This window comes from Caloenas nicobarica, chromosome 11 (assembly GCF_036013445.1).
Source record: "Caloenas nicobarica isolate bCalNic1 chromosome 11, bCalNic1.hap1, whole genome shotgun sequence".
NCBI classification, from domain to species: Eukaryota; Metazoa; Chordata; class Aves; order Columbiformes; family Columbidae; genus Caloenas; species Caloenas nicobarica.
The window spans coordinates 1,810,630-1,824,141 of record NC_088255.1 but is presented as its reverse complement, the minus strand read 5'-3'; the positions used below and the strand labels follow the sequence as shown (position 1 = coordinate 1,824,141).

The following is a 13,512-nucleotide window of genomic DNA, read 5'->3' as shown; positions in this document are numbered from 1 at the left end:
CTCCAAAGCCCCATGCACAGTTCAGAAAAGCGAAAGTCCTAGAAGTTGTTTCTATAAAACACTTCAAATGGGATGGTCACAGAAACACCCACAATAAATTGCCTTTTCATTTAAATGGGAATTCAAATCTCACAGGCACCCTCTCAACCTGTCCATGCATGAATACCCAGTATCATCCTAAACCACAGAATCACAGAATGTCCTGAGTTGGTGGGGACCCACAAGGGCCATCGAGTTCAACTCCTGTCCCTGCATGAGACAACCCCACAGTTCACAAACCCAGGCGAAAGAACAGGTCTGTCCTTCCATGGGTAAAACAGCTGTTCAGTGTGAACCGCACAGACCCTGAAGGAGTTCAACTGGTCCCACTCCTGATGGCCACCGCAGAGCACCAGTGACCTGCGAAATTCCCCAGAAAGAACTGCTAATGGGACCCAAGCTACGAGCTGGGGACAGGTGCCAGGCTGAAATGACTCAGGACAGCACGAACGTGAGTGTAAGGGGCACATCTTAAGCTGATTCCACCTGATAAACGTGCTGACGTCGATCCTGGATAAACGGCTCAGGTCTCATTTAAGCGCGGCCCGGGGGACGCACGGACGGTGCCTCCTGGCCGCGGTTTCAGCAGCGGTTGGCCGAGGCCCAGCCGCTGGCTGGTAATCTCCCACCGCACATCTGGCAGGAGGGACAGAGAGAACATTCACTGCGCTCGCGCAGACTCAGCTAATTTCAGTCAAACACAAAGGTGGTTTGAGCTAACCTGGCTGACACTGCAGTGAGGTGGATTATGAACACCCATAAAATCCCTTCTGCCAGTTCGGCTGGGGATATAATCTTTGCTGGTTGTATTTTCTGCCTCCAAAAAGTCATGTATCCATGCCCCAGGAATTGCTTTCTCTCTCTCCCTCCATCACAAGTCTAGACAAAACCACGCTAAGATCCTTCTTTGACTGTCCATGCACAGGTGTAAGGGGTTAGCACTTACTAAAAGGTTTTGTGGATACAGGAAAAAATGAGCTCCTTGTCTCCAAGGTCTGTTGACTCAATAGAGCCCAGAGTAAAAAACAGAACTGAACTAAAAGAAATTTCATCCCAAGGATCAAAAAAAAAAAAAGAAAAAATCCCTACAACGACAGGCAGCAAAGAGTCTGTGAGGTGAGAAGGGACACTTTTTAAGCCTTCACTTCATGGAAAGGAGTGTGTGACGCCCTTCCTCGTGACTTTTTCCTCTCCAGGGTCCCCTGAGCCCAGGCCCCCTGCAGCAGTCGCAGGGCTGCCCATGGGCAGGCAGCTGCACGGCGGTGGGACCGGCACAGAGGCGCTTCTCACGCTCCCCCCTCCACCCACGGCTCTCCAACACCGCATTTCTGGCAGGGGTTTGGACGGCTCGGCCGTCCTTGCCTGCCTTCATTCATAAAAACGAGACCACACTGAAGAAAGCCACAGGCTCCAGCGAACCCGGCAGTAAAAGTCAGTGACATCTCCCGGTCAAACGTTTACTGCCACGGCCGCCCCGACACGGGGAGCCCGGCGGTCACATCTGGACAATGACGTCGGGGCGAGTTGCATGCGTGGATCCGTGACAGTGCTCAACCTTCTCCCTCATTTTGGACTCGATCCACAGAGTTCATTAGCGAACAAGTCAGACAGGAATGTAAAGCAGACCAGGCGATGTAATTAACACAGCTTAATTTTCATGAATAATATATTAGCTTTGTAACACACAAGAATGAAAAGGTAACTCAAACAGTTTGGTCTTGCTCTAATCATGTTCAGCAGAAGAAAAAGTGGATCCAGGCCACAAGTGAGCTGCAATTTCTTTATATCTAAGCAGGATACATGTTTGTTTCAACAGTTTGATTTCTCACAAAAAGACCACAATAACGTAAGCAGGAGAAAACAAACCACTTTTTGGAAAGTCCTTTTCAGAAGTCTCTTTCTTTTAGCTCTTAATCTATATGAACATGGAATCAGAAAAGGTCCTCTTGGGACATCAAATCCAGGCCCCTGTTATTAAAGGCAACACGTCACTTCCAGCAAAAAGGAAGGTTAATGTTATGCCAACGAGATGGAAGGAAACGCAAATTTCTAATGCAAGAGAATAAAGGGAAAAGCAGAACAAAAGTGAATGCATGAGACCATATCACTATATCAGAGCCTTATTTTAAACACATGGGCTGTTGGTTCATCTAAGAGGAGATAAGAGGCAGAATAATTAGGAGTCAAGGTTCTTTCTGCCACTCGGGATCTGCATACAGCTCAGAAAAGAAACACCTCAGTCCAGTCCAGCCCTGGGACGGGGGAGGAAGAAGAGGAGCTCCCAGAGGGATGGTGCCACCACCTGGGATCGTGGTTCCCCCGAGGCCGGGAAGGCTCACGGGAGAGGCCAGCACTGGTGGACCAGTCACGGCGGGCTGCTTTCTTCAGGGTATGATGCTGAAAAGCCAGAAGGCAGCTGTAGGAAAGCATGTGTCCACTGTAAGTCTTTCAGCAACCACAAAAATACCTTGATAATTTAAGGGACGCTTCTGGATTTGTCAGAAGCAGTTAAATCCCACCTCTTACCCACAAACTCGGGGAAGAAATTCCCAGGCATGGAAAAATTCCTGAAGAACAGCTTGAAAGAGAAGACCAACATTGTAAACATATGTCATCTCCCAGAATAAAGGCAAGGTGCAGCTGTGAAAGGCACAGTTGGCAGTAGGCTTGATTTGGTTTACAAAGGATGCAAAACCTATGGGCACAAGGATGACAACGAAGAACAGCCAAGGTACCTCCATTGCCAACAGTCCCCACACAGGCTTTGAGAACTGAGGGCAGATACCAGACACCACGGCAAGGAGAGCCACAGGAGCCCTTGGAGGTTCCAACACACATACAAAAGGCATAAAAAGCATAACTTTTAACATGGAGCGAAAGCAGGTCACAGCCTGGAGAGGGGACGTAAGTACTCTCTGCTCCTGCAAATCCAGAGGAACGGACACGCACAGGGCTGGAGCGGCTCCGGCAGCGTGGAAATGCACCAGCACTGCCCCTCCTGTTGTGGAGGAACTGTCCAGCAAAACAAAATACTTCCAAAAAGTGTAATAACGGAGCTCAAAGCCCACCAGAGAGACAGCAGTTGAGAAGATGCCATTTCCTCACCACGCTGCTGCTCTACAGCAACCTACCGACAGAGCTAAAGCCCGGCCTGGGGTGTCTGGTGGGCTCCATCCTGCGCACATGCAGGAGTCAAACTACACTCCCCAGCACCCCGGGGCAGAATCCCATGTGCTCATGGGCCTTTTCCAGGGGCCAGGTGATCCCAGCCATGCTCACCCCACCTCAGCTGTGAGGGTTGTTGCTGCTCTCCCACGCTGTGTGCCTGAGCGGGACAGAAGCTGTTGATGATGGCACTAGAATGTCACCTTTAATGCCACCCAGCACCGTGGGACTCGCTGCCCATCATCACCCCCGAAAGGCTACACCTATGGCTCAGTGCACAAAACCGCAGAAAGATGGCTTCTTCCAGCTGCAGGCAGATCAGATAAATTTAGAAGTCTCTAATGCCACATTATCACTTAACGCAACTGAAAAAGCGGCAAAGTGGATGGATCTACTGAAGAAAAAGAGTGAGAGATTGCTCAAATCACAGAAACAGATTTCAATTAAAAGACAAACATTCTTCCTCCTATTTAAATACACGGCAAAGCTAGCGTTTACCCATTACCCCGGTATAGCTTGCAAAGCAGCTCACTGCAGTGTGCTCAGAGCAGCAGGATCCCTGAGGAGCTGCCAGGACTGAGGCCTCGGCTGCTTTGCCGTCGGGTTCTTGTATTTACTGGAGAAGGTAAAGCTTCACCCACCACCCTGAATTCAATAACCCCTGCTCAGAGCCTTGCCCGTGAGACAGAATACATGGGTACAGTTAAAATAATTTGGCTGTTGAAGAAGAAGGCAGCACTGGGAAAGGTTTGCCAACACAGCAACACCAATTAAGGGCGTGATTTTTGGATGACAACTTTACGCCAATACCAGCCCTATTAGTGCTGGTGTAACTGTCCTCAAAGTGATTCTGAAGGTCCAGCTGACTCCATTTGGGAGAAGGAGCAGTTAAAAGACCCTTTTTTGGCCTCTCTAGGCCCCGTTCTGCCATTAGGGGAAAATCTTTCCTATTAAAAATAGTTTCATCCATTCCACTAATAAGGGTGTTTTATGCCTAGAAAGCTGTACCTTTCTCAGATAATTCTCATCCATTAACTGTACATCATAAGCTGTAGGTTTTGTTGTTAACTGACAAGTTATAAGTAAAGCCACATTTATGGGATGTGCCCATAGCCTCCCTCTGCAACTGCAAGGACAAGGATGCCTAAAGCAAGGGTGTCCCACGAGGAGAGAGTGGGAAACGAGAGAATTCAGGCGCTGATGGTCTGTTAGAAAACCACAGGGACAGACACGCTCCCAAGTACCACCCCTCTACTCATCACCCACGGGGGCAAAGACACAAAACTCAGTGCTGATACGCCTCAGCAACAATAACATATTTTCCTTCAGTACCAAAGGCTTGAAGGAAAAACTCAGTGCCAGTGTGGCACCAGGAAGCTCAGAGAACGTTCCTGCAGGTGGCACAGACCACGCACCCACCCCACCTCCCCAGCCTGGCTCCCCGCGGGTGGCTCAGCTCCGGCCAGACAGACGGACGGGCTCCAGCACAAGCCTCTGAGTGACAAGAGGAAGAGATAAGGTGACGGGAGGCGCGGGGCAGAGGACAAGCTGGCTCTCGCTCAAGCCCTGAACACACCATGAGCAATTCTGCTGCCGGGGGCTGGATTTCTCCACTGACCTGGCCAGACCGGTCCCTCAAACCTCCCCGACACAGCCCCCCGGCTCGCTCCAGGAATCCAAGCAGCAGAAAGCACTTCTCCTAGTGATCCTGTGTATTTTCTCCTAGTGATCCCGTGTATTTTCTCCTCTTCAAACTTCCCGTTGGTTTTCGTTAAGCTCACAACGAGGCGAGCGAGCCAGCACAACTTGGAGAACGCGGTTATGGAACAATTTTGCCAGATTTCCCCCCACCTCCAAATGACATTTGATTTGCAAACACTCCCACCAAACCGCAGGCTGCTCTCGCCTCCACCCGGGGAGTTGTTTTCAATAAAGCAACAGCCCTGACACATCTACAGAAACTTTTTTCCTTGACAATTTGCCACTTTCAGAACAACAGCAAAAAAGAAAAAAAAAAAAAAAAAAAACGCGAGAAAGAGAAACGGCGTAAGGAAACATTGGCGAATTTGTACCGGTAGCCGGGAAAGGACTTCGGCTCGTGTCCCCGCACCGAGGGGCTGCAGCCGCCACGGCCGAGCGCTCCGGGACCCACCGCTGGGCTCCGCGGGGCCGGCTCCGCGCTGGGCTCCGCGGAGCGGGGGACGGGGCTGCTCCGCGCCCGCGCTGCCCGCCGCTCCGCTCCGCCCCGCTGCACTTACCGGGCCGCTCCGCGCCGCGCTGCTCCGCTCCGCTCCGCGGGGGAAGGGGCGAAGGGACCCCGGGAGGCAGAGGGAGGGGCCGGAAAGCTGCGGCGGGCTGACCGGCGGCGGGGGGTTTGGCTGAGCCGGCCCCGGGGCTGCGGGCGCAGCTCCGCGCTCCGCTCCGCGGGCAGCAGCGGCCCGGGCTCTGCGCGGCGCGGGGAGCGGGGCTGGGCACGCTGCGCGCTGAGAGCGGCTGGGTGAGGAGGCTCACGTGGAGGAGAACAGGCTGCAGCCCGGGGCCTGGGGCTTCCCATTGAAAACAAAAAAAAAGGAAAAAAAAAAAAAAAAAAAGAAAAAAAGCGGAGGGCGAAAGCCGAGCCCCGCACCCGCCGTAGGGCAGAGGGGCCCCACCGCCCGGGGCTGCCCATGTTAAGCCCGGTCAGTCCATCAAAGGTGACTTCGAAATCGTGCTAAGCAGTGTTTCTAATTCTGTTTTCCTCCCACTGCTGCTCACCGAGATCGAAGCGGCGCCAAACGTACCTCGCTGTAAGCCACCACGGAAGCATTTGGTGATTTAGAATCTAAATCTTTACATCAAGAGGGTCCAGTTGTCATATTTATATGACAATAGAGACTGTTTATAGAAACCAGTCCTGGTATAAATTAGAAGTCCCTGGGAAGAACAAAGTCACTGCAGCTCTATGTCATCAAGCAAACATCCCTCGGAGGGTCTCCAGAACAAGGCAGGGTGCCTGCTCCCCGCCGGGCTGGCTCCAGCACCCTGGCTGGGTCAGGGACTCTGTCCCACCCTGGATGGGCAGCTCTGGGGCCTCCCTTTGGGGCACTGGCCTCAGCTCTCCCCTGGCGTTTCTGCCCCCCTAGCACAAGCCGTTCCCAGCCCTCAGCCTGGCTGCAGGGCCAGCCCCCAACCTCCGCAACAAGCCCCACAAGCTGGGTGTTGTCACACTGCTGAGCTCCTCTGTCTTCTCGGGCATTTAGTTATGGAAGGGACCAACCAAACACCGCCCCCCGCGCACGCCTTGGCCTCGCTGCTCGTCCTGTTTGATGCCCCCAAAGCCATTGGCAAAGGACGGCTCTGCCCGAGCCTGCATGGGAAGGGCCGCAGAAGCGTGGCCCGCAGCAGCTCCCATTCACAGGCAAGTTTGAAATCCGCACAGACAAAATGTGTGCACAATTAGGGAAATACAGCAGTGTAAGAATTTCCATTTCTGAACACTGTGGTATCCTGTCTCTGACACAGCCAAAGCTTGGGAAAGTGGGACTGTCGCATTGCGTGATGTTGCAGTGTGTGCGGGGAGGGGGTTTGCTGCCGATCGCTGCTGGACGCCCTCAGGGCTAGACCAACTATACAAAATTATTGTGTAACTTTAGCCAGAGAGAAGAATGCTATTTACTTTGTGAGGAAACAATCAACCCTCCAAAAATGATCCTACAGAGTCTTGAATTTCATCTGAAGGAAAAAAGAAAACATAGAAGGAGCAGAGGACTCAGATTTCTCTCTACCTCTGTGAAGATGTGATGTGAGCACTGCTGCACTAACGTCTCCTTAAATCATCTGGTGACAGCCCATGAGTGCCACGTGCTGTCACCCAGCTGCGCCATGAGCAGATGGAAGCAGCAGAGCCAGCGGTAACGCTTCATCTGGGCTTTGCACCGGGTTTGAGGCTGAGCTGGGAGCGAGCTCAGGCCTGCCGGCTGCACACCCCACAGTTGGAGTCACGGATGTTTGAGGAAGACCAGGAGAGACCAATGGAGCCAACCCCAGGACTATGATAAAACTAAAACAGGAATTACAGAAGACTCCCCAGATCACTCCAGTAGTTCTTGCTGTTAAAGCCGTGATGGCCTCAGCAAGGCAAAGTGTGTAGGTAGGGGTAAAATCTCTCAGACTGATTGATGCACACAAATATTTTAAAAGCTTCCAGGCACACAAATCCTTCCTCAGATCTAAGAAGGGGGTGCAAGCTGTACCCTTATGTTAAATCTTCTGCATGAGGTTTCCTCTCCCTGAAACACCCATTCATTGTTATCCCCATTTTTGCTCCAACAGCACAACCGACGCAGAGGCAGCAGGAGATCCCGATAACCAGACCCAGTAAGGACAAGTTAAAAATCCTTCTCACCACTTGTTCGACAGCATTTCCAATGCCCTTGCAGTGCCCAGAGATGAATATATAGCAATGGGGGGGCTTCAGGAGGGAACACAACCACAGCCACGGCGTTTGTTGGGGCTCCTTTAGGAGGGGAGAGGTGGTGGGGGAAGGAAATCATGCGCAAGGTCTCAGTCTTGTGTCCAGCAGCTGAGGATGGAGCTGAAGGAGGGCAATGGCATGGCCAGGGTGGATAACTGTGACACAGGGAGCGGACTCTGTCCTGCTCTGCAATGATCTCCTGACACACCAGTAGGACAAAACAGTTCGTCCCTCCACACGTCAGTGTGAACCAGCAATAACAGATGCAACACGGCCACAGAGGGCCTTACTGGGGAGGACAAATTCCTGGGCACAGCAGAGCAAAATGGCCGTGAAGAACCCACCAGCTCAGCTCTGCTGCACCTCACCACACAACCGCTCACCTGGAGACACCCAGCAGTCCTAAACCTGCACTGAAAGTTGGAGTTCTACGCTGGTGGCCTGTCCTTGGGTAGTGTTCGCACTCAATTTGCTCGAGTAAAAATATGGCTCAGAAGCAAAGCAATTTTTTTAACATCATAAAATCACTTGAAATAGTTTGCTTTGACTTCAAGTGACACTGAAGAACTAATACATCCAAGATTTCATGACGTGAGGCTAAATGGAAATGGCCACCGTTTCTGAATGTAAGAAAACTGACAAAAAAAATATTGTTTGGGGACTGAAAGGATTAGGCAGGTTGTGTGAAAGATCCAGAGCAGCCATCATCATGGGTGGGATTAGCACATACCCACTCAAGGACTGTCTTTGGAACACAAAGCTAACTCTTTGGAAATCTGACTTAAAGAGGTGGGGGGAAAAAAAAAACAACAATCTTTCTTTTGGACTTTGATTCGGCCCTTTTTTGAACCCACAACACTTGTGAAACTCTGCACTGGGCACCAAAGGGCAGAGGGGTAGCGCTGCCTCCTTCAAGAGACAGGCAGGAGACCTGGACACGGAGAGGCCTCTGGACATGGTGCAGTTAATCCTGGAGAGTGTGGCTCACTTAGAAACCATTGGAGCTTTTCCAAATAAAAGCCCCAAAGAAGAGGAACCAAATCAGGCGAGAAAAGATGTGACATTTTAGAATTCCACAGCTAACATTAAAAAACAAAACAAAACCAAACCAAAAAACAACACCCCTCCCTAGTGTTTCCTAAGCAACAATTTCCTAATTGCAGGCCAGTACCCCTTTTTTTATGCTACTGTAAATTCTAGGAACTCTTTTACCACATTATCTTCTGTGACTCTCTCCTCCACATGGCTACAGCATTCCCACTTTAAAACAGTGCTACTCTGGCTGAATAACCATGGAGCAGAGCTGAACAACTGTCAGTGTGGGCAGACTCAGACTGAAATATTTTCTTGCATGGCCTCATCCAACCACAGTTTTCCAGAATTTGGGAAGATGTCACACAGCAACAGAAAACAATGCTTACTTGGCCAAAGTCAAGCCATTCACCAGCACGCCTTTTAGCACAGAGGACAGTCAAGAAACATAAGAAAGGTACAGCTCACCTAGGAAAAGCTTTTAGCAGATGTTGCTGCTTCGAAATACTATAGAGTCAATATCCTAAAACACTTCAATGAGAGATAAAGTGAACAATTTCTAGACTAGCCCAATTAAAACAAATCGATTACGATGGATGTCTGCTCTGAACCCAGTGGCGATCGTACCATTCTGGAGATTTCTGATCGCCAGGACTCGCAAAGATTTGCTGTGACCTGCACAGTCAAACTCTTAACAGTGGAAAGTTAAAGAAACAGCTTACAAGAGAAGATTCCTGAGGTGCTGGATGAATGCAGTGTGAGAATTACCTGTCTCGACAGTTTAGGAGGGAAACAGCATTGCCCTTTCTTTACCATCAGCCAGTTTTTCTGCAGGTATTTGGTCAAATTCAGTGCTCTGCTATACCCATTCAGTGCCCTTGGAGGAAATACAGTCATACATGTGAAACCAAGTAAAGCATAAAATGTGTGCCCGACAGTGACTCGCTGTTAATTTAATGTACTGACAAACGGAGAGCACTTATAAGCAGCGTTTAATAAGATATTCTTTCAGATTTTGACATCGTGCTGCAAGTGTCTGAGAAACGTACCCATATCTAAGATCGAAGGGCTCCTTGAGACGAATGGCATGAATCTTTATCTTGGAACCTGATTTGAAACGATTCCTGGCTCTCAAACCTTTTCACCATCAACAGTAGACAACAGAAAGCATGGCTCTCAGAAATCAGCACTCTGGGACCAGCAAACATCACCTCATTGATGAACTTTCAGACTGCAAATGCTACGAGACAAATCTTCCACCAAGGCGAGCTCTTCCGTTACCCCATAGCTGTAGGAACAGGCACAACATGCCCTGTTCCAGGGCTTGCTACCTTCATTTTTGTCACACGTAAAGTTCCCAGGAAACCCCAGCTCATCACATCAGACGCACTTCAGTTTGGACTTATTTCCGTTTATGCAGAAGTAGCTCAAATCTGACATCCATGCAGACGTGCAGTGAGCAGGCGGGGTTGTGTTTGTCCTCAGTCACCCCTGTTGGCATCTCCCATTTCCTCCTGGCCATCCCGGTTCCTCTCACAGCCCCTCTCTACCTGAACATCTTCAGAGTGAGGAAGTTGAGGATGCAACTGAAGCAACAAGTTTCTCTTTATTGTTTTCTTTTTTGAAAGTGTTCGGTATTGACCTTGAAAGTTCTAGCTCTTTTCGTGGTGGATGAGCTGACTAACACAGACCATTACAATCCACTTCAGATTTGCTGCAGCAAATCGCATGCAGGTTATAAACAAAACAAAATAAATATCTGAGATAAGAATGACCACCAACATGCTGCATCATGTGAAGCTACCCTCCAAGTAATGCTTTGCATTATGACTCTGAAACATGCTCTTAATTTGGAAAGAATAGCAGTATTGAAATGTCATTTCAGCAGAACATCACAAATACTCAAGGTTGCCAAGTAGGACCCAGAGCCCACGGGTTCTTCCTGTGTGGGCTCTTTTTATGTGGGTTTTTGCACCCACAGACAGCTCTGCTAACATCAGCAGGTTCTCTGTGGGTGCAGAGATCTGTCAGCACTGCACCCAGCCTTGCTGGTGGGATGCAGGAGAGCAGGTGGTGTGAACGCCAGCGTGGCTACAGGTTGCAAGAAGAAAGGAAGCAAGGGGAGCCTGGCAGCCGGACCGTGAGCAGGGCTGAAGTGCCCTGAGAAGCTGCACATGCTCTGCATGGCTGTTCTTGTGAAAAGCCACTCCAGTTTGCCACAGCTGGAGTCAGGGACAAGAAGGGATGAAACGGGAGAGTCTGCGGGGACTCGCAGCCAGCCCCAGGCAGGGTGGCAGCAGTGACTTTGAGCTCTCCCTTAAGTTTGTGTCAGCTCTTTTTTAAATCCCTTGCCCTTTTGATGCAAGCGAGGACTTGCCAGGCTTTTAACCTGAAGTCAATTATATCTCCCATCATTCCTGTACCTAGATGTTCAATTTACATATCTCCCAACTGCTAAATTTTACCTGCTCATTTTCTACTACTAGGAGCTTTTCCCTTTGTGGAAATATTTCTGCTCACAGCAGTGCTCCTATCTGCATGGACACCTTGTAATTAATAGTTCTTGTATTTTTTTCCAACATGAGCACATATCCATCTCCTGCTGCAGCATCCTGTAGCTATCAGAAGGAGCCACTGCGGCTGGAACCTTGGCCCACGTGCACTCTGCCTGCACCACAGAACTCCCCAAACATGGTGTGTGTGTGCTCACCACGGCACAGACAGCTCTGCAGGCACATCCTTGTGCACTCATACGCCTGCTCTTGTGAAATCTGGGCTTCACTCCCATGTCCACAACAGTAGTGCTGTGTGCTTTCCACATGTACCAGCCGATGTGGGATCCCCTTCTTTCCCTCCCAACCTATAAATTAATTTTGTAAAGGTTTCATTCTGGGCCTGCATATTCCCATCTAGATTGCAATGGCAAGCTCATCATCCCCATCACAAATTCCATCACCAGCCCAAAATGGGAAGATTGTGTCTCCATCCCTGAAGCGAGGCATGATTTCCATCTGACATTTCTGCATTTCACTGCATGGGAAGTACCATTTCCCAAGTTTCTGCTTTGCTGTCTGGAGTTGCCCACTGCCTTTGCCCACTCACCAAGTTACCAGAAAACTGCCAGAAACTTATGGCCCTTCAAAACTGCTAAATCATAAATAAGACCGCCTCTGTCTCATCTCTAGTGCTCACAAATGCAGGAGGAAACACTGTTTAAGCCTTCCACGGTTCTCTGCTCTCCAGCAGGATCTCAAATCCCAGCAGCACCTCACATCACCTCATTAACCGAGGCTGTTGCTTTGTCTCATGTGCTCTAGATACCGAGTCCTCACATGTGACTCACAACCAGGAGTCCATTCTAAGCAGCACCTGAATTTTTTGTGAGGAGCCTGATGTAACCCCAGCCACAGTGACACACAAGACTAAGGCAGAGAGCACCACTGCTGACGGGAGGTTTCTGGCTCAGCCCGCACAGGCAGAGACCTGCTGCCAATGAGTGTGGGTTATTGGCCCACATTTGGGAGGTACAGCATGGTCCCCTTTGACAAAGAAGTGCATAAACCCTTACAATTACTTGACACAGATCATTGTTTTCCTCTGGTGATGGCTCAAATAGAAATGTTTGCATTGAGGCCAAGATTGCAGGGTCTGAGCCCTGTAACATCCTGCATTGGTAATAAATACCTACTATGCAAATAAACCACCCGAGTGGCTATTTCCCCAGATGTCACAAAGTTAAGCCATGTGCAAGTTGCTGTTTGATGCTGCCTGCTATCCTGAAGAAGCACGACAGGCAATTCTTTGCCAACTTTTAGTAGCCATTACAAGCCATTATCATTAAGGCATACGAGCAGCTGCCCTTGTCCAGGTGCAGAATACTAAGTTTCAATTTCTGCCCGCCCCAACAAATAAAAAATGGTAAAAGCATCAGCCTCCTTCCACAGAAAACTAGCCTTATGTTAAAATAAACCACTTGGGTTAGAAACTAACCTACTGGTATTTAGTATGCAATTGTCACTACTGATTTCCTTGCTTGCTTTAAAATACAAATGATCCAAAGAAATTATCAAAACTGTGTTTTGACTGCTGCAGGGAAATGGGTGACTGTCACCAAGTGCTGGCAGACCATCTCTCTCCTCCAGCCAGGAACAAGGCCTCATATTAGAAGCTTCCCAAATTGGATAAGGTGTGGAGCTAATAAAAACTTGAAACAGCCTAGAGACCTGATGATTAAGTCTTGGAAAGCTGAAGGCCATGTGAGCCAGTTAGTACTGACTTGTACCATGATGGATCTGTAACAACATGTGAAAGTTATCATCTAGTGAAGCAAAACATCCCTGTTGTTGGGCAGCACAGATACACAGCCAGCCAAGTTCTTAGCAAAACCATCTCATGAGCCCCACAGGGACTATTTGGAGATGTCATCCTGCACAAATAAACCTAGTTCACACAAAATCATCTCAGTTCAAAGTTACAAAGTAGTCCCAATGTTACCTGCTCTGGAAAATCCAACTGAGATGTTTTCTTTCCTTTTTTTCTACCGTAGCTGAAACTGCAGCTTCAGAGCTGGATCCATGCAATAGGCATCTACATACTTCTTCGCTGAATTTATGGGTGCTGCTGTGTAGGAGAGTAACAAAACTGTAATACTATGTGGCTCTAGTTAGTTCATACTCAAAGGCCAACTCATGATTGCCTTGGATGTGGTTCTCCTGTTACTACTGAAGGGAATAGATGACCCTATAAAACAGACAGCAGCAACACCCCTTTCACAGCTGTCTCCAGTTTCTCTCCTGAAATTTGGCTGGGTGTTTTCTTCAAGA

At 49.3% G+C, this 13,512-nt stretch overlaps 1 protein-coding gene across 4 annotated transcripts in view; it reads right to left on the bottom strand.

Annotated features, from left to right (window-relative positions):
* Nucleotides 1-13,204, bottom strand: part of FBLN2 (fibulin 2) — a 106,464-nt gene extending 93,260 nt beyond the window's left edge. Inside the window, exon 1 of one of the 4 annotated variants that reach the window (XM_065642692.1) lies at nt 13,184-13,204. The gene's annotated coding sequence lies outside the window, so the exon portion shown is untranslated. Of the gene's footprint in view, nt 1-4,822; nt 4,992-5,276; nt 5,332-5,462; nt 5,616-13,183 lie in introns of those variants that run through there. The other 3 variants (XM_065642689.1, XM_065642691.1, XM_065642690.1) reach the window with 3 other exon arrangements.
* Nucleotides 13,205-13,512: the final 308 nt, after the last annotated feature.